Source organism: Mytilus galloprovincialis, chromosome 8 (assembly GCF_965363235.1).
Source record: "Mytilus galloprovincialis chromosome 8, xbMytGall1.hap1.1, whole genome shotgun sequence".
Lineage (NCBI taxonomy): Eukaryota > Metazoa > Mollusca > Bivalvia > Mytilida > Mytilidae > Mytilus > Mytilus galloprovincialis.
In genome coordinates this window covers 11,486,285-11,505,527 of record NC_134845.1, presented here as the reverse complement: position 1 = coordinate 11,505,527, position 19,243 = coordinate 11,486,285, and the positions used below count along the sequence as shown (strand labels likewise).

At 30.8% G+C, this 19,243-nt stretch overlaps 1 protein-coding gene across 3 annotated transcripts in view; it reads left to right on the top strand.

Moving 5' to 3' along the window:
- Positions 1-635: 635 nt before the first annotated feature.
- Positions 636-19,243, top strand: part of LOC143085076 (uncharacterized) — a 30,966-nt gene continuing 12,358 nt past the window's right edge. Inside the window, exons 1-2 of one of the 3 annotated variants that reach the window (XM_076261253.1) lie at positions 636-863; positions 1,056-1,123. The gene's annotated coding sequence lies outside the window, so the exon portion shown is untranslated. Of the gene's footprint in view, positions 1,124-6,104; positions 6,173-19,243 lie in introns of all 3 variants that reach the window. The other 2 variants (XM_076261252.1, XM_076261251.1) reach the window with 2 other exon arrangements.

Sequence of the window (19,243 nt, the reverse complement as noted above, 5' to 3'; positions counted from 1 at the left end):
CCTTTGCTTACTGTTAATTTTGGTGTTTTGTGTAGTTTTGGTGTTGATTCTCAGAAATGTCAACCTCTTACCCATTTTGTACATAAAACCTCTTAAAATGTTAAATAACACAATGGTATGGAAATCAATCATTACAACTTAAACTTGACCAAATGGACAAGGCTACTGTGTCGAAGAGTCAACTGTACGAAATTGGTATATCAAGACGTTTAATGCTTTACTATATTGTATGGTCACATGTCTATTTTCAAAGACTGTGTTGCATTCTCGGTGTTTGTGTCTGATCAGTTTGTTTATATCGACGATTTTATAACATATTCCATTTAATTATAATTTCTAATTAACAAAAAAAAAATAATCTTTCATTAATTGAAAAACGTGAAAATGCCTTAACAAAATGTAAAAAAAATCGGAAGATACACACATCTTTTTTCAATGTAATAGTAAGTTATATTTATGAAGCGTTATTTTCCAATATATTGTCTTATTTTGAGTTTTCTTAAACAAAGGTGGGATCGACTGAGTGACAACGTCACGACATGCCAGTAATATTGATTCCACAGAGACAATCTACCTTATTTATATTCTACTACAGTAATGTCATACTTCCAACCGATAAGGCAAGGTTCTTTTAATATTGATTGCTTCAACAACTTAACGTCGATTATAAGTTCTTTTTCATTAATATTTTCCGTCTTAATATATCAGATCTAACAGTATAATGAATCAATTGGTTTTTCAGGATAATCAGATTACAGTCCTAGGTGTACAAGTTCTCAGCACAGCGGCATCATGATCAAGTCTGTTATTTAATCGGAACACATGGCTCAGTGATGCGCTTGCAGACGACAACTTCTCAGCAGGTGCTTGTTTCATTCCCGCGTGTTTTTATCTTGTGCTTTAGGAATTAGTTAACACTGCAAAAAATCAACTATAATTCATATTGAACAATAAGGAAGTAATGGTGCATTCAGTTACTGGACATTTGTTCTGAGGAAGTATTATTTGATTATATTCATCAAAGGAGGATTATTAAAAGTATTGTTTTCTTTGAGGGATACGACTTTGCTAAAAACAAACAACGGATCAGCACCAGATCACAAAAAAGTTAGAACATTTTAAGGTAATTACTGTTCTCTTTTTCATTTCTCTTATTAGTTCTATCATTATTATTTGTATTATTATTAGAGTAATCAGTTTTATATTTTTACTATTATTATTATTATTAGTAGTAGTATTATTATTAATATTATTATTATTATTGTTTGTGTGATAACGTTTTGGGTAAAAATTAGTATTGTTTTGTTCTATTTAAACAAAATCAATGATGTTTTAAATGACACATTCGTTTCTGTCCTATAAATATGTCAATTTTTACCTCTATAACAAAAATCTTTTAATAATTGAGAAGATTCCATTGAAATTGTATACCTATAAGAATAGCAACAACTCATTCATGATTAAAATCTACAACAACAATATTAGCATGTATATTGATACCATTGTGTCACGGAAATTTAGCTGTCTGTTTTAAAAGACCTATTATGTAGTGTACCGTTAGGGAAACTGACATTTTAATAAAACGTATATTGACTTGTTGAAAAATTTATTGCATTAATTCAACAGCTTGGGTCCATGAGGAGAGAAACATTAAAAAAATGAGATTAATTTATATTGCAAAACAAGATCAATACACGTATTTTTCACATCAGGTAATTCTTGTCACAAAAATCAATACTAGAAAGATAGTCTATTGATTACTAATAAAGATTTACTTTTTGATAAGCTGCTAATGACTTATAAAAAAAATGTCTTTTATGTTGACATGATCTTCATGACTGTATATGCTATATGTTTTTGAACATGAATGTCTCTACATGTGGGTTAAAGTGTATTTGTACAATAACATTGTGTTTGCATATAGATACATGTAAAGATAAGATGTGGTATATTGTAAAAAAAGACGAATATTTTCCAGAGACTATTTGACGTTGAAGTAGCCATCACACCACCTTCGTCAATGAGAAAAAACGTGTTTCGTACAGCATTCTATGAAATCCCCCAAATGACAATTTTAAAATTAAAAAGAAACAATGTTAAAATGTTCAAGACCCTAAGGCAAATACAGAAAGTTTTGCCCTTTTGGTATAAAGGTCAAACTTTTTCATTACTGGCACATAACTTTTTTTGTTGATGTAAGGGTCTGTTCTACGACTGTGAGAGGTTTGATGTCAGTATATAGCGGATCCATTTGAACTCTCGGATAGGAAATTCCTAAATGTTTGTGAAAATTACATCATTTAGAATAAGTTTTTCTATTGTGCGTTTTAAAATTCAAACCAATCTTTTAGTCGGCCAACCACCTAGTCTTAAAACTTGTTTTGATTAATGAAGGCTACTTTATTGAAAGATAAGTTTTCGCACCGTAATATTATTGTTTTCATGACCAAAAGAAGGACGTAGCAAAACAAAACAAATACACAAATAACCACGACAAAATATTTATTTATATTCTTATTCTTTCATTGATACAATTATTATTTTTACGAAATTATTGCTTGTTACTTTAAAGACGATATTAGTCAACTAAACAATTCTTTAAGGTTCTTAGCTAGAAAACCAGGTTTAATTTACCACTCTCTACATAAGGAAATCCCTGTACCAAGTCAGAATTATAACAGTTGCTTTACTTTCGTTTTGGTGTGTTTGGGTTCTTGATAAGAAACTTTCTGTTTTGAATTTTCCTTTGAGTTCGGTACTTTTGTTTCCGGTTATATCCCAGTTGTTGTAACCACAATCACGTCCTCTTTTCCCCGATTGTGACCTTCCTTGTTTTGGAATTTTGGGTCCTCAATGCTCTTCATGTTTGTACTTGTTTGGCTTGATAATTATTTTGATCTGAGAGTCACTGATGAGTCTTGTGCAGACGAAACGCGCGTCTGGCGTATTTAATTATAATCCTGGTACCTTTGATAACATTTTAAACATGTCACCGGGTTTGTTCTTACAATAGCGACATGATGGGTGTCATTTGCTTTGGTCAGTTTGTTTTCAACTATTGAGTTTGAATTTCGCCCCTAATTTTTGTTTGTTTTACTTATTGACGAAAGCCGTACAGCGACATACATCTTTATCCAAGTTATTCCTCCGAAGATATTCTTGAAATCATAACGAAAAGCCAAAAAATACAGTAAACAGAAATCCAACCGGGCGATAAACTTGTTGTTTGATTCAACATTGATGTTGTAAATTGTTCATCAATAATTGTAGCTGATGATTTTGTTAACTTATAGAGAAAACAGTACCCATGAAATAGTAAACTATTTGAAATATTTCTATTCATTTTATAGAAATTCAATCCCTAGCTGCTTAATGTTTAATTATAGTATCATTGAATTCACATGTTGTTTTTCAGTTTTGAAAGCATCAATCGCGTGTCAAACCATTTGTCTAAGTTATTGATTTCTTGTGGCATTTAAAGTTGCTATTTCATTTCTTTCACAAGTATTGAAGCAAATATGTTACCTTCAAACTACGCGTTTATTCACAATGTATACTACGCTAAACCTGTTTCATATAAAATTAAACAATAAAATATGGTAATGCATGTTTCGTGCTAATTTTACAGTCAATCTTTCATTCGATTTTGATTAAATTTCAATTTCGTGTACATATTTCCGGTGCTAAACAATTGCATTTGCATTATGAATTTGTGCTTCTAGAATAATATCATTTCGAAAAACAAACTGTGAGAAATGTGTATTTGAGTCCAAAGTTAATAGGTTTGAAACACGCATATGTTTCAAACCGTGAATAGGCTCACGTAGTACAAAGTCCGCCGAACTGAAATGAAATAAGATGTAAGCTTGAAGTCTAGGCCACTAACAAAAAACTTGTCGACCGAGCTTGGAGCGGAAAGAAAAAACATTCAAATTTATAGTACTAAATCTATTATCAATGTCTTACAAATTAATAAGTATCTACCGACCAAATTCAAAGATCCATCATTTTTTTTAGACAAACATAAAAGTAAGATAAACGTCATTCAAATTTTAAATTTTAAATTATAAATGGTATTTATATATATAAACTTTAATAACTGTGTCACTTATCTGTGAATCCAAACAAATCTTATCGAGATAAAGGTTTAACACATTTAGCATTAGAACCTGCGATATCTAGAAGCATATTGGCAACTTGATCTTTTGAAATAGTAAAATAGTATTTAAAAAAAAATCACTGACTACCTATGTTACATGACTTAGAATTTAAAATCACAGGCATTGATTCATAGTTAGTTACACAAAATATCAAGATATTTAGATCAAGCGCTGTCTACATGGCTGCTTTGTGTAATTTCATCAAACCACCCACTACACCGGCCTAGAATTTATAAAATAATTGTGAATGAATAGTGAAAGGATGCAAAGTTTGTCCAGCTTGTTCGTTTTAAAATATGTATATTAAACATTAGTGGCACTGGCCTAATATGTGTACCACATAATCAATGTGAAAAAAGCAATTTTCCCCAAGCCGCATTGTGTAATTATATTAGAGACGTTAATACAGCAGAGACAATACAAAATTACAAGCAATGTAACAGAAGATACATGTAACGCTACTTTTACAAGGCTTGTTCGTATTTCCCAATGACTATGTTTTTTTTTTCTCAATTAATTTAAGCGAATGTTTTGGTACAACTGGAATATCGAAGTCAGCTATAATTTATTTCCTATCGTTGATTGTGCATGGAAACTGTTCGAAAATATATTGATTCTTGAATGTTAAAACTAACAGATTAAGCGATAAAATCGTATAAATCTATAAACAATATAACTTGTCCACTTGATTGATTGAATTAAAGGTCAAAGGAGCGTCGTCAATTGTGAATACCATTTTTATATTATAGATAATTGGCGAAGTGCACATAAGAATACTCATTATACATTTTATTAAAGCATAGAGAAATGTCTATCACACCTAAGCACAGTATCCTTGAGGACATAATATTGGAATCAAATGAAACGCATGCTTTATCAAAGCAATGCTAATTGCACGGTGTTTTTCAATTTATATATTTTCCATTACACTGTCATGATATCATTGTCATTTTATATACTACTTCTACTACGAGTTATATCAACTAGTAAATGAGTCAGCGCTTTGTCAAATGTAAATTGCCTTTTGATTATGAATTAACCAATCAAATATTAATAGAGACGATTCCCCTGGGACACAGGTATTACGTTAGACACAATGCAAAACTCTCTTATACTAATATTTGCAATGTAACTACAAATGAATTAGATCGTTCAATGTTCTGTATTCTTCTGTGTAAATCAAATAAACTGTATAAGCTATTATGACATAATGTAGATAAAATGAGCAATGGTCGTATGACCCATGCTGTATCAAGACTTTTTGTAATGAATAATATGTATAGATTCATCGGCAGTGATGTTACATATTATAACTTGAAATTAATAATGTATAACACAAATCTAGACAATAAAATATATTCTCCCAATGGTACCAACATAGGTGTTTGATTATTCATTGTAATTCCGTCACAGTTTGTGAACTCAATAATATGTTTTCGTTTGATTTTAAAATGTGTCATATAGTTTCATGTAACAACGTTATATTCTAATGTATTTTTGTTATTCAGTCATAAAGTCACTCGGGACAATGGATAATTAGTTATCAAAGTTATCAGGATTATAATTTAGTACGCCATCCACTTAATTGAATATTGAAATCATATAAAGTGAATGAATGTCACCACTTATTGCTTGCAATTTATATGTTTTTATTTTGTTTTTTGTTGTTTTTTCTTAGAAACATAGTTAAATGTTCTATATAAACAGGAGAACACAAAGGTTAACTTTCAAAATTTGATTAATGACTGTTTTTGGATGAGTACTCATGTTCACTCACTTTGGGATAAATACTACTGCATAATTATGCAATCTTAATTAAAAAGAAAGCATGTATTCGTTTATCAAATATTCAGATATATTGCATAACATTGTCGGAACTGTCTGAATCTGTTATATAATGAACATTATATATAAATTTTCAAGGTCTCTGAAAACAATTTGTAGGTGAGATTGCATGAAAATCTGCATATACGAATTACGTGTTGCTGTCATATAGTACAGTTTCCTACGAGGTTAGTATAGAAGTATCGCTTCATATGTTGCATCATACATTTAACACAAAATACTTATTTCACACAGTCATAGTTTTGGGTAAAGTAATTTACAAAAGTGTTGGATCAAAGGCAATACACAAAAACGATATTTTAAAATATTACCATCTTTGTATAAGATACGTACCTTGTAGCTAGATAAGTTTGGGTAAGGGAGCATTGATTCATATCAGCATATTAATGATGATATCTCAAAATTAAACCATAAAAAAGTTACTACATCATACGTATTGTTTTTGAATGCCTTATTACCTTTGTTATACCTTAAGTGCATATGTTTTAATCAGCTCCGAGGTTCACTTATGCAACAACAATTTGTAATGCTACATCATTTCGTGATGTCTGATTGGTATTGACACGAAATCGAAATCGCCTTTGATTCATAATTAACATTTAAATAGGAACTCCCCTCTGGTTTAGTCTGCCACTTTCTGAAACATATACAGTTACCAAACAAAGGTATTTCTCATGTAGTTTAGATCATACAGTGATTTGTTTGTGTAATATACATATGTATTTGCGTCTAGCTATACTTCACAACTTATGTACCAAATGACTTTTTGTCTACATGTATGTATATAATATATAAAGGAATGAATGGATAACTGACAATGCAAGTTAACATATTTTGTAAAGCTATCGTACAATAACTGACTTTTAACCTTCATTTCAAATGAATCGGTGACTAAAGCTAAATATTTTACCTATTTGCTGTTTTACAAATCCTTTTTAGAACAATGATATGTTTGATCAACAGTGTTTGTTTACAGGAATTACACGAGGGATATATAAGATAAAAACTAGAATAATAAATAGAAAATAGCATCGCGCTTTTTGTTGTTATTAATATAATTATCAGAAGGACTAAACAAATCAACTGCATAATGAAAGATATTTGAAATTTTAAATCCAAATGACTATCTTTAGATTTGAATATAATGTTCCAGACCATATGAGTATTCGGACCGTACGCGTACGGTCCGGACCGTATGCGCATACTTGTACGGTCCGGACCGTATGCGCATACTTGTACGGTCCGGACCGTATACGTATACTTGTACGGTCCGACCATACGCGTACTGTCCAGATAGCCCATCATGTTTCGGGATCATTTTGGTTAAATTTAAACAAACATTTATCAAAATCATTACTTTATACAAATTGTTATTATTACAATTAGATGGATAAATTGAATCGAACTATTTGTTGAATTGATTATCTGAATCTTATTGTGTTACTCTGGCCCAAGGTGACACTTGCTCAGTACCACAATGAACGTCATATTTTTTTTTTTACATTTACATGTTTTGTTCATGAATGCATGTTCCTTGACATATGCATTTTTTTTTAAAGTTCCTAATTATTCTAAAAGAATTGTCCTCCCACATAATGTTTACTTCAGATAACTTCAATTGCAATGAGCATACTAGGCGGCAATTAATGAATTACTGACATGCTAAATACAGGAGATTGACAGATTAAATACGCGTGATTTGTTTAAATAGTTGAAATATTAAGATTTAATTTCATTTACTATTGTACTTTTAAATAAATCTTAGATACTAGTTAAGTTGATCTGTTATATACATTTGTATCTAAAAACTTGAACAACTTCTTAATATAAGTCAGACCGTACGCTTACGGTCCAAATGCTCATACGGTCTGGAACAATAATATATATCCTTCAAATATCTAGTCTATGTCTAAATTTTTAGATGTTTAGGTTTTCTTTGTTCATCATGTTCATTATGATTTATCTATTATGGATGTCATATAAATGTGGTAGTTCCTGTTATTTGTCTCGAGCTTTAGATTACCTTAGCCGTGTTTGGCACAACTTTTTAAAATTTTCGGTCCCCAAAGCTCTTCAACTTTGTACTTGCGCGTCTGGCGTATTAAATTATACGCCTAGTACCTTTGATAACTGAGTTCCACTGCTGGTGGAAGTTTTGTCCCCAAGGGTACCACCAGTCCATCAGTCACCAGTTTGGTGTTGACATGAATATCAATTAAATGATCGTTTTTATAAATTTCCTGTCTACAAAAGTATAAATTTTCCGAAATTCTAAGGATTTTTTTTTATCCAAGTCATCGACTACCTAAGCCGTATTTGGCACAACTGTTTGCAATTTTGGGTTTTCAATGCTCTTTAACTTTGTAAATGTTTGACTGTATAAATATTTTTATCTGACGTCACTGATGAATCTAATATAGACGAAAAATTTAAAGCCTGGTACCTTTCATAACTATTTCGTGTTCAATCAGAAATATATTTATTATAAGAGTAATGGATGAACAATGACAACAACATTTCACAAATTTTATCCGTTTGCAGACCTTTTTGGGGATTTCTCTGCATTAGGTTATCAATGATGAATAATGAGTTGATAGTACCCTCGAAACTAACATTGTACTATCAGCGGTATAGACTTAGTACTGGTAAATATAAGTAACATTTTATTGAATTTCTAGCGTCCAAATCGCTTTTCTGGGTTTACCTCCTTTATAGAAACTCTAAAACCAGAACAAAACATTCGAGTTACTTGCATTTGATGAACAGCAGTAATTCGAATGTAAAATACGTTCATCCCATCTATATTTATGCATTCAAGTATCAGACACCGTTGCCACATTCATAGTTTAATGGTTAATGCTATTAGAGTTATTCATTTGATTGTGCTACATGACATCTAAGTGAAAGAAGTTCAAATCAGCAGAGAAAATTTTACACAGATCAGTTCATTCATGCTACATAATCTTAATCTAATGAATTATCGTTCACTTAACACAACGGAAATTTAACCTGAGAATTAATAGAAATTTGCATTACACGATATTAATGAATACCAAAAATCAATGACAGCTATTAATTAAAACATCGCCAAAGCAATACAACTGACCCGTAATGTCGGTCGATCGACATGCTGTTTCCTATTGTAATAAAACGTTATGTAATCAGTTATGTTGTCGCATGCCAGATCAAACATAAATATCAATATATATTTTTTTCTTTTTAGAAATAACTATATAATACTTATTGACCTCTATATGACATTTTTATATTTGTGTCACTAGATTCCTGTCTCGCCGGACATATCACACAACAACCCGTTTTATTTTGGATTAGTAATAATATTAACGATTACAAGTTTTATGATATTCTGGATGACCATTCTTGTTTTGCCATCGCGATAAACAAGCGGTTAAATTTCATTCCAGTATCCAGACAATATATCGTTCCAAATGCTTATAGAAGTACATTATTTTCACATTATATGTTTACTTTTACAAACAATGCTTAATGTTTAAACTTCAGTTACCTAGAATAACTATTTCAGGATAATAAAATTATTCATTTTTTTCTTTCAGTTGATATCATTTTATCGTTTGCGGATGTGTCTCAAACATTTTTTTCCTATATTTTAATTTCATTTCACGTTTCCTGATCTTGTTATTATGTAATCACTTCTGAAAACTAATACATCCGGTATTCCCGGAATTTTCATATCAATCTAATCTGAAATTTACTGTGAATTTTATTAAAGTAGTTGTCATTATAAATTTTTCGAATTTTGATTTGTTTACACGTCGTGACTTAATTCATAGAACGATCTTTACAATTGATTTGACAGAGCCGATCCTTTATTTTATATTGCAACGATTATCTTATTTTGCTATGTTTACTATGGCATAAATTGGCAGTTATTGGGACTAATTGCATATTTAAACACATAAACTGTAAGTTATTGCTTTAATATTGACAAGAATCCACAATACTGACAATGATGTTTTTACATGACATCATTAGATCAGAAACGAAAGATTAACAGCAATGCAGAATCGAGACAAACTTCTGTTTCATTGATACGTATTCCTGTTGTGTAATTAACAGTTATTCTCAAAATTAGTGTCACAAATGGTAAATAATTGACGCATGACGAGAGCAAATCGTTTGTTAAACATATACACGCCGTAGTTACATAGAGTAAAATCCATTAACAAGCAACAAAATCACCATAAACACTAATCCTCAAAATTAACTATTTTCTAGAAACTCAATTATTTAAACAAATAAACCGACCTCAGGTGCTCTGTTATTGGGTTAACCATTAAATAAGTTTTAACTTTTAACCGAGATGCAATGTCATTTACTCTCAATCTACAAAGGTCATTTGCTTTTCTTCTAGCTACGATTTTTATTTTCTCTTTTGTTTCTTTTTCATATTTCATGACATGATTTGTTACACTTGCAGACTATGCTTTATACGAAATTAGGAAAATTAACATGTTTTGTCATGATCCAGACCGTTCTTTTTAATATTACTTTGGAATTGCCTATAGTCAATTAAAGCGACATATCTGGTCTTATCCTATTTAAAATTAATAATATTCCAACTAAACTGTTAGAAATCTCTTTTGTGTGATGGCTTTTATAACTTTTGACCTGACACTACTTTAGTATTTTCTTTAGGAAGAAAAAATGGACATTATGGATGTTTATTACAAAAGTCTATAATGTTTTTAAATCTGATCAAATACGGCAGTGCTAGAATGTTACTATATATTGATAATACAACACATTGTCAAAATACCACATTAGTTCTTTTACCACAATGGAATAGTCTATGGCTATTATAAAGGTCTATTATTGGTTATGATTTGATGTAATTGCACATCCGTGAACCTTTTCAGAAGGAAACCATTTATCTACAACAAGTGCGTGTATTGTCAACCACATTCATATGCAATGTAACTAGCAGTCTTTTAAAGATGGTTTAATTGGGTAATTACAGGATCAGATATAGTTTAGACTGTCTGTGTCATTTCCGTCCTAGCACATAGAAAATTAGTTTATTGACTATGAGATTAAAACCTTATTATGGCCATAATCAAAAACAAATTAGTGTCTCAATGTTTTTTGTCGAAAGGGATAAAGAAAATCGACATTATTACAAAAAATACACATGAATGGTTTCTGAGGCAAAATACAAAAGCAAATGTTTAACTAAATACAATAATAACAAATATTGCCCAAGGACACTGAAAGCAAAATCAAAGTACATAACTCGATGATATGAAATCATACCGTCCTTTATCTAATGGTAAATTTTTGTAAATTTATAAAATTCTTTTGCGTTAAAGCCTTATCGGAGTTGCTTATAGTCTACATATAACGACCAATGGAGCTTGAATATCAATTAATCTAATACAGGCATACTTCGGATGCGTCAATTCAATTCCCTCGACAAACAATGCTTCTAAAAATTTCGGACACATAATGACGTTCAAATCTTATATGTTTGTCTGATTTAAATGTTATGGTTATGGAAAAAGCGAAAAACAGTGTAAACAATGTCCTAGAATTTTTGTATAACAAAAAGTTGACAATAAATATATTATTCTTACATATAATTTTGGTTGTAGTTGATAATAAGGACGTTCACACGAATATCATTAGAAAATATATTGGAAGAATTTGTTTTGACTGCAATTTTCAACTCAGCTATGTTCTATTGATAGCAAAACATTTTAAAACAAGGTTTTGTTATAACAACAAATATTATATATACTGATGTATACATTGTCTTTTCTGAAGTGCGTACAATATTCATTTTTGAAGCATTATTATGTTATGAGGGGAATAGATGCGTTATTATGGAATAATTAATCCGCCTCCCTTACACCTGCTTTGTCATTTAACTTGAACTCTTCATGGAGTTAAAGAATAAATTGGAATATAATTATAAATTATAATAGAATAGTTGTATTACTGTAAGTAGCTAATAGGAAAGATTTACTATAGAGTGCAAGAAAAGGCTTATAATACACAAACCATATCGATGTAAAAGAGGTACGAAAGATACCAAAGGGACAGTCAAACTCATAAATCTAAAACAAACTGACAACGCCATGGCTAAAAATAAAAAAGACAAACAGAAAAACAATAGTACACACGACACAACATAGAAAACTAAAGAATAAACAACACGAACCCCAAAGTATGTCTAGACAAAGGACAAAGGACAACACTAATTACAAATGATGGATAGAGACAATGTCAGATTCATACAGCTAAGTCTAATAATATACTGTTCCTGAAGTTATAATAATTGTGAAAAAGTACAGAGACAAATGAAACTAATGGAAATAGTGATTTTACAGTACATTTCATTTCTCACTTTAGTTTACTATTGGAAACAGTGATTTTACAGTACATTTAATTACTCACTTGAGTTTACTATTGGAAATAGTGATTTTACAGTACATTTCATTACTCACTTGAGTTTACTATTGACATGATTTTTTGAGTTAGATAAAGCTAGTATAATGCATATAATCAGACATCATTCTTGGTAAGATTCATCAAAGTGAGGAGAAGTACATGAACATTTAAAGGATAATAAACGTGGCAGTTTAATAATGAAAGATCTATATATAGACAATAAACTACGTAAAAGAACAGAAAATATTGTAAACGAAACAAACAATCAGCGTGAACATGTCCTTATTCTCTCCTACATACAACGAAAAGACAAGTAAAAACGTTGATAAAACAACAAAACAAGAGGAATCGACTTATGTGCTAGGTATTCTGACCGACAATTGCACTCAAATAAAAGCAATCGTAAAGTTTAAATCGTATAGATTCTGGTAAATGCTTCATGCTTGCTATCAATATAAATTACAATTACTCAGCTTCGTTAACTGCATGTGCATTTCAAGGTGTATTATATGTATATTGTTTAGGGGCCAGCTGAAGGACACCTGCGGGTGCGGGAGTTTCTCGCTGCTTTGAAGATCTATTGGTGGCTTTCGGCAGTTGTCTGCTCTATGATTGGGTTGTTGTCTCTTTGAAAAATTCCCAATTTCCATTCTCAATTTTATTTAAGGAATGACTGTAATATTTTTTCTGTCTATGAAGAAATAACATAAAAAATTTGGTGCACACTGAATAACGCGGTAGCGGGTTATTTAACAGTGTGCACCACATTTTTTATGTTATTTCGAATAGACAGAAAAAATATTACAGTCATTTCTTATAATTTAATTCTAAATTACATTTTAAACCGTAGAAAACCATGAAAAAACGTTGATTACGTCACGGTCACATGACTAAATTATGTCTATGGGCTCATAACAAAATAACGTCAGCCAATTAGAAGACGCGTTACATCCAAAATTAAATTTTAATTTGATATTTGTAACCACTGTTTGAAGAACATATAATTCAACCATTTATTGACTGGTTATATATGATTAGCAAATGCTGATAGCTTTATTGCTGGGCCAACATTTGTAAGATACCTTTGCTTCGAAATTGTTTTAAAAATGTTTAATTATGTTCACCATGCAATCGTTATTGGATCTTTTATCTGTAGACATAAAAACTGGGTAATAACAGATGAAACTTGTTTGTCTTCTGTCGATATCTTTAAAAGTCATTCACATATCGAACAGCAAACCAATTTGTTTTAATTCATTAAATTGAATATGCGTCAGCTTGTCTTTTAATCACCATAAACTGACAATGTAATTGAAATATGTTTGCTTCGATGCCCTGTAAAATGATCGTATGTCTAATTGTCTTCGAAAAACGTGCCGATCTTCTAACCTAATAACTTCCGTTAATTGCCGACTTAAGTGATTATCAATACTTTTTTTACAAGTTTGCTAGAAGTTTAATGTTCTGTATTCTTTGTATTGGTAGAGCGGAGTATAATAACATGGTTTTCTTCTTAAATATTAATTCCTTTTCACAGAGACAAATATAAATAGCATAAAATGATAGAAAATATCCCGATTTATTTTTAAGAAATGTATGAATAAACCCATGATTTAACTTCCAGATTATGGTTTTATTGCTACATTACAAGCACATTGTTTCAAGTTTTCTTATTAGGTATCGGAACGATACGAATGTGTTGAATCATTCATACACATTATAGCATTGTTTGTTGTGTTAGACTGTCTCAAATGCAATTTTCATCATGTGATTTTAAAGGTTTCGTCGTTCAAAAATATTGACGCTAACAAACTTATTATAGATCCTAGAATTAATATTGTGATCGCTAGACACACTTGTCGTATACAAAATACTCGCTATTGACTTTCAAATTACAAAAGTTTGTGTAAAAGCCAAAACACTACGAAGTTGAAGAGCCCTGAGGTTCCAAATTTAGAAAAGCTTTGCCAAATACAGCTAAGATAATCAATTCGTGTGGTACAACATCTTCAGTACTTCTATCATTACTAACATATCTTGTGTATCATTTGCGCATTTTTAATCTTTCATATGTTTCATTCAGGGATAATTAAATCTGTCAAATGATAGACCAGCTTAGCTCCCCTTCGGTTGCGGGATTTCCTCCCTGTGTTGCATACCAAATGATAACATATGCCTGTCCTGTGTATTTTCATTTGTTTGTTTTGTTACCTTATACGTGTACGCCACAACCAACCAGGCTTTTTCTCAAAGGCATTGTTTGATATATAATTGCGATCACAGTTTAATGACATTATATAAATAGTTGAGTAAACGTTTAATGTTAATATAAAAGTATTGTAAGATACGATATAGAAAAGCACCAAACGGTCGTAATAAATATTTCTAAAAGTCTTTCAAAAGCTTGTTTGATTGTAAAAAGTAGACAATGAAAGAAACAAGACGGACATCCGAAATCCTATCAAATTAGAAAGCAAACTGAGAAATAATGAGCAAAGTTGAAGGCTGGATACTCGAAATGCTAATTGAACTTCCTTATTATTCTTAATCATCACTTGTCTAGACTTGGTTCGACTTGTTGCTTTACATATTAAGGCAACAGTAATTTTCGATGTTCAGTTGTTGCGAATCAATAAGGGAGAAAAAAACTTAGGTACCAAACAAAACCAGAGCTAAACGCATGAGTTTTAAAAAAGCGAGACCGTTGTTTCGACAGTTTATATGTTTCCTGCTATGCTTGTACATGTATCATCCGATAATTAACACTAAATTAAAATGCCACAATGGTAAAACTACAGATCATATGATTATTCTTACTTAAACATGAATCTAGATCTACAATTTCGGCTAAACCTCTCCTTTGTATGATAGTCGCATAAAATTACATGTGTGAACAACGAAAACCAGACATAAAGTGACTGGTAGATTATAAAGAACAATTGTCTTTCATTCCACAACAATTGGTATCGACGGAAATAAATGAATCCACAGCATTTGAACCTTAACTGATTTCTCAATTTGACACCCGTTTAAAAGTTGGATAACACAAATTGTTTCGATGGTTGATAATGTTGTCTACTTTTGTTGACATGACATTTTGCACGGTATTGTTATATGGTCCTGGCATCCAAACGACACGTTCTACGTATGTAAAACCACATTTGACAAGGACATTGAAAAGTATAAGATGAATACCCTATTGAATCTGCTGTTCTAGCAACAACGATTAAGTTTACACTGTCAACTTTATTATATTTAGGAAGGTAGAGGCTATTGTGATGGGAATACACGGTGTTATATTAAGTTGTTACAAATGAAACTTATTTTTCCCTGGCATTTTGACGCATTTCATGTTATAACAATTTAACCATAATTAATGAATCATTTTCCAGCGTCAATAATATTTTGATAGCAGTTCGTCAGACTTTTGAAATGATTCCCTTAAGTACAAAATGAAGATTTCATATGTTATTAATTTTCCATTCTCAATGCCTCCAGTACAATTGATCATTATAGAATAGATGTGATAGTCTTCGATATGAAGTCAGACATCACTATAAAGTAGGTTAATAATATGAGAAGGAGAATGTAATATGACGGGATCACTTCCTTATGCCATTCGTAATTAATCTGTTGACTTTGAAACTACAATGTCTTCGTTAAACAAGAATCAATTTACTGAAGACTTTTAAAAAAGTTTGTAATCAATCTGTTCTAGTTTAATGTTAGGTAACGACCACCATAAATTCAAATGTGTATCTAATTGTGTTTTTGTAGTACAAAACTGCATTCAGGAAAAATGTTGAAACCAATGGACAAATTAATGTTGTGTACCATTAACATGGTATTGAGTACAATTTCAATATTCGTCAATTTCAAAATTTGACCTACTTAATTTTCTTGGGATGTTACCCAAACAATAATATGAACAGTTGTACGTTTTCCTTTCTTTTTTAAATACTTCATTGCAAGGGAAAACTGTAGTTTTACTTTTCCCTTTTACTCCTTCGTCTTAAATGCACTCAAAGTTTTCTTTGTGCATTGTATATTTCCTAATTTGTTCGCTATTCCTATGAATGTAGCTTTTACAGCACACAATTATTTGATATATGCTAAATTATGCTGACTGTTTTGTATGTATCAATTCTACATCTTCTTAGCATTGGATATTGCCTGTTACATATTTGTCCAAGTAGTTATACAACCTATTGATATCATAAGCTTTCATAGTACTAGTCTAAGGAATGTAGAGTTGAATTTCAAATGACATTTAAGAATAAATCAATTAAATATCAAAAACGTCACAACTGACATTCGAGCATTAACAATCAATGACAAATATACTTCTAGTATCTTCATAATTTATAAGTCACCGATTTTTTTTTTATATTCTATTCATGCTTAGTAGCAAAATGATTATTTCGTTGTTTTATTGTATACAGTAAATAAACTCATCATAGATACCAGGACCAAATTTTGTAAATACGCCAGACGCGCGTATCGTCTAAAAAAGACTCATCAGTGACGCTCGAATCCAAAAAAGTTATAAATGCCAAATAAAGTACGAAGTTGAAGAGCATTAAGGATCAAAATTCCATAAAGTTTTGCCAAATACAGATAAGGTAATCTATGCCTGAGGTAGAAAAGCCTTAGTATTTTAAAAAATTACAAATTTTTGTAAACAGTTAATTTATAAATATAACCATATCAATGATAATTCATGTCAGCACAAACGAGCCGACTACTGGGCTGGTGATACCCTCGGGGAAATAAGTCTCCACCAGCAGTGGCATCGACCCAGTGGTAATAAATAAACTCATCATAGATACCAGGACCAAATTTTGTAAATACGCCAGACGCGCGTATTCTCCCATCCATGATCGTTTCCCAATAAATACGATTTGCACACATTGCAAATATTTGCATGTTTTATATTCATAACAGAGGATAGTCCTTAGAGGTCATATCTTTGGCTATAGATTTTTCAAACAGTACAATACATATTTTGATAATTTGATGTATTTGTTTTAAATCCTTGGAATTCGGTCTTTATTTGAAAGTTTTCTCATGAAAAATCATTCTACAGTCACTTATTTATAAAAACTTCATACGATTATACGAGAATGGATTCATCTATATTATCTGGTATGAAATACGGATCTCTTCTTTAAATCTACATTGAATAATTTAGTATGAAAGTGATACCTACCCAAACAACTGACTAGATTTTAAAATACGTTCTTGTCCTATATCACTTATATTATTTTGGTCAATCAATTGTTGCTGGCAGTTTGTAAGCCCTGTTCGTGTTCTCAGTGCATATATATCATTCATTGTTTCTGTGTGCACTTTTCTTTCTAATTTGATTAAACTATTTCATATATTGTCCTAGACATTTGAAGTTTCCGATTTCATGACATAGTCTTATTCATCATAAACAGTCTTAGTCTTAAAATGTTTTTTTGCAATGTTCTTGCATAAAATCACCCATTTTTATTAGTTTAACTGTTTTTTCATGTACGATTGGTTTATTTTGGGAATTTAACAGCTTTCGACATTACGTGTGTATTGATACTGAGTACCTTTTAATTGATTAATAATCCTGCTTATTACAGATACAAACTATTATAAGATAAATTTGTTCTCCTTAAGTAGAACGACAAATTAGTGTTCCAGGACGTACCATGGCTTAAAACCTAATTAGCTACTATAAAGATAGGATATTCAATCTATTTCGGGAGAATATTGTATAGGTATTGATATAAGCAAATATTAGTAGAACTATATGTTTAATCAAAGATTATAAAATCTTAAGTAACCATGAGGGAGATACATTCAATACCCTTAAATGATTTCCAAATTTTATATTAGCAAATTCAAATATAAAAGTATCTGTATTTTCATATCAGTACCAAAGTACTTACTTCTGGACTGGGGATACCCTCGGGGACTCGCAGTCTATCTTTAGAGAAATTGACATAATGGTAATAACAAAATTAACTGTACCGATTTTACTGCTTCGGATGGCAGTAGTTTAAAAACGTACGACGTGTCTTTGCTACTCATCAATCGTGAAATGTAACTATGGTATCAATTTCTTTGATTTGTTTGAGCTTTTTATTTTGGCATTCGAGTAGAGAATTTCCGTTTAGAATTTTCCTCGGAGTTCAGTATTTTTGTGATATTGCTTTTTCCACCAGTTCTACCTGTACCTTGGTTTTAACTTTTCAGTTATCTCTTAACAATGAAAGGGAAACAACTCCCACAGGAATTTGAAGAAACAGTGATTCAGCTTCCTATTATGTGTCAGTTTGGATTATAAAAGAGACAAATTTCATTTTTTCATAAATCCACAGTGATGTATAAATACCAAACACCTAATGTAAACGTTCAAGACCTGATTTACCAAAAAAACCAGGACAATAAATCATAGCTATTTATGAGGGAGATATAATCATTAATTAAAAATGACTACGACTAAATCAATTATAAATAGAACAATATCCGTATGTTCATGGCAGTACCGAAATATGAATCTGATTTTAGGGGTGATAATCCAAAACCATTTGAAGCATTTTATTAATATTGAAAAATCAGAAGATAAACTAATTTTTAAGCTATTTTCATAACATACATAAAACGTTTGAAATTATTTTATATCTGAAAAAGAAATAAACTATGAAAAATGGATTGTATAAAAATCGTTTTTAAAATCCGCCAAGATATGATTAAATTAGTGCCACTACAGATTGTTTTATGAGGGTTGCTTCTTACAAGAAAGCTATTTAACCAAAGGTTCCAGGTTGTAA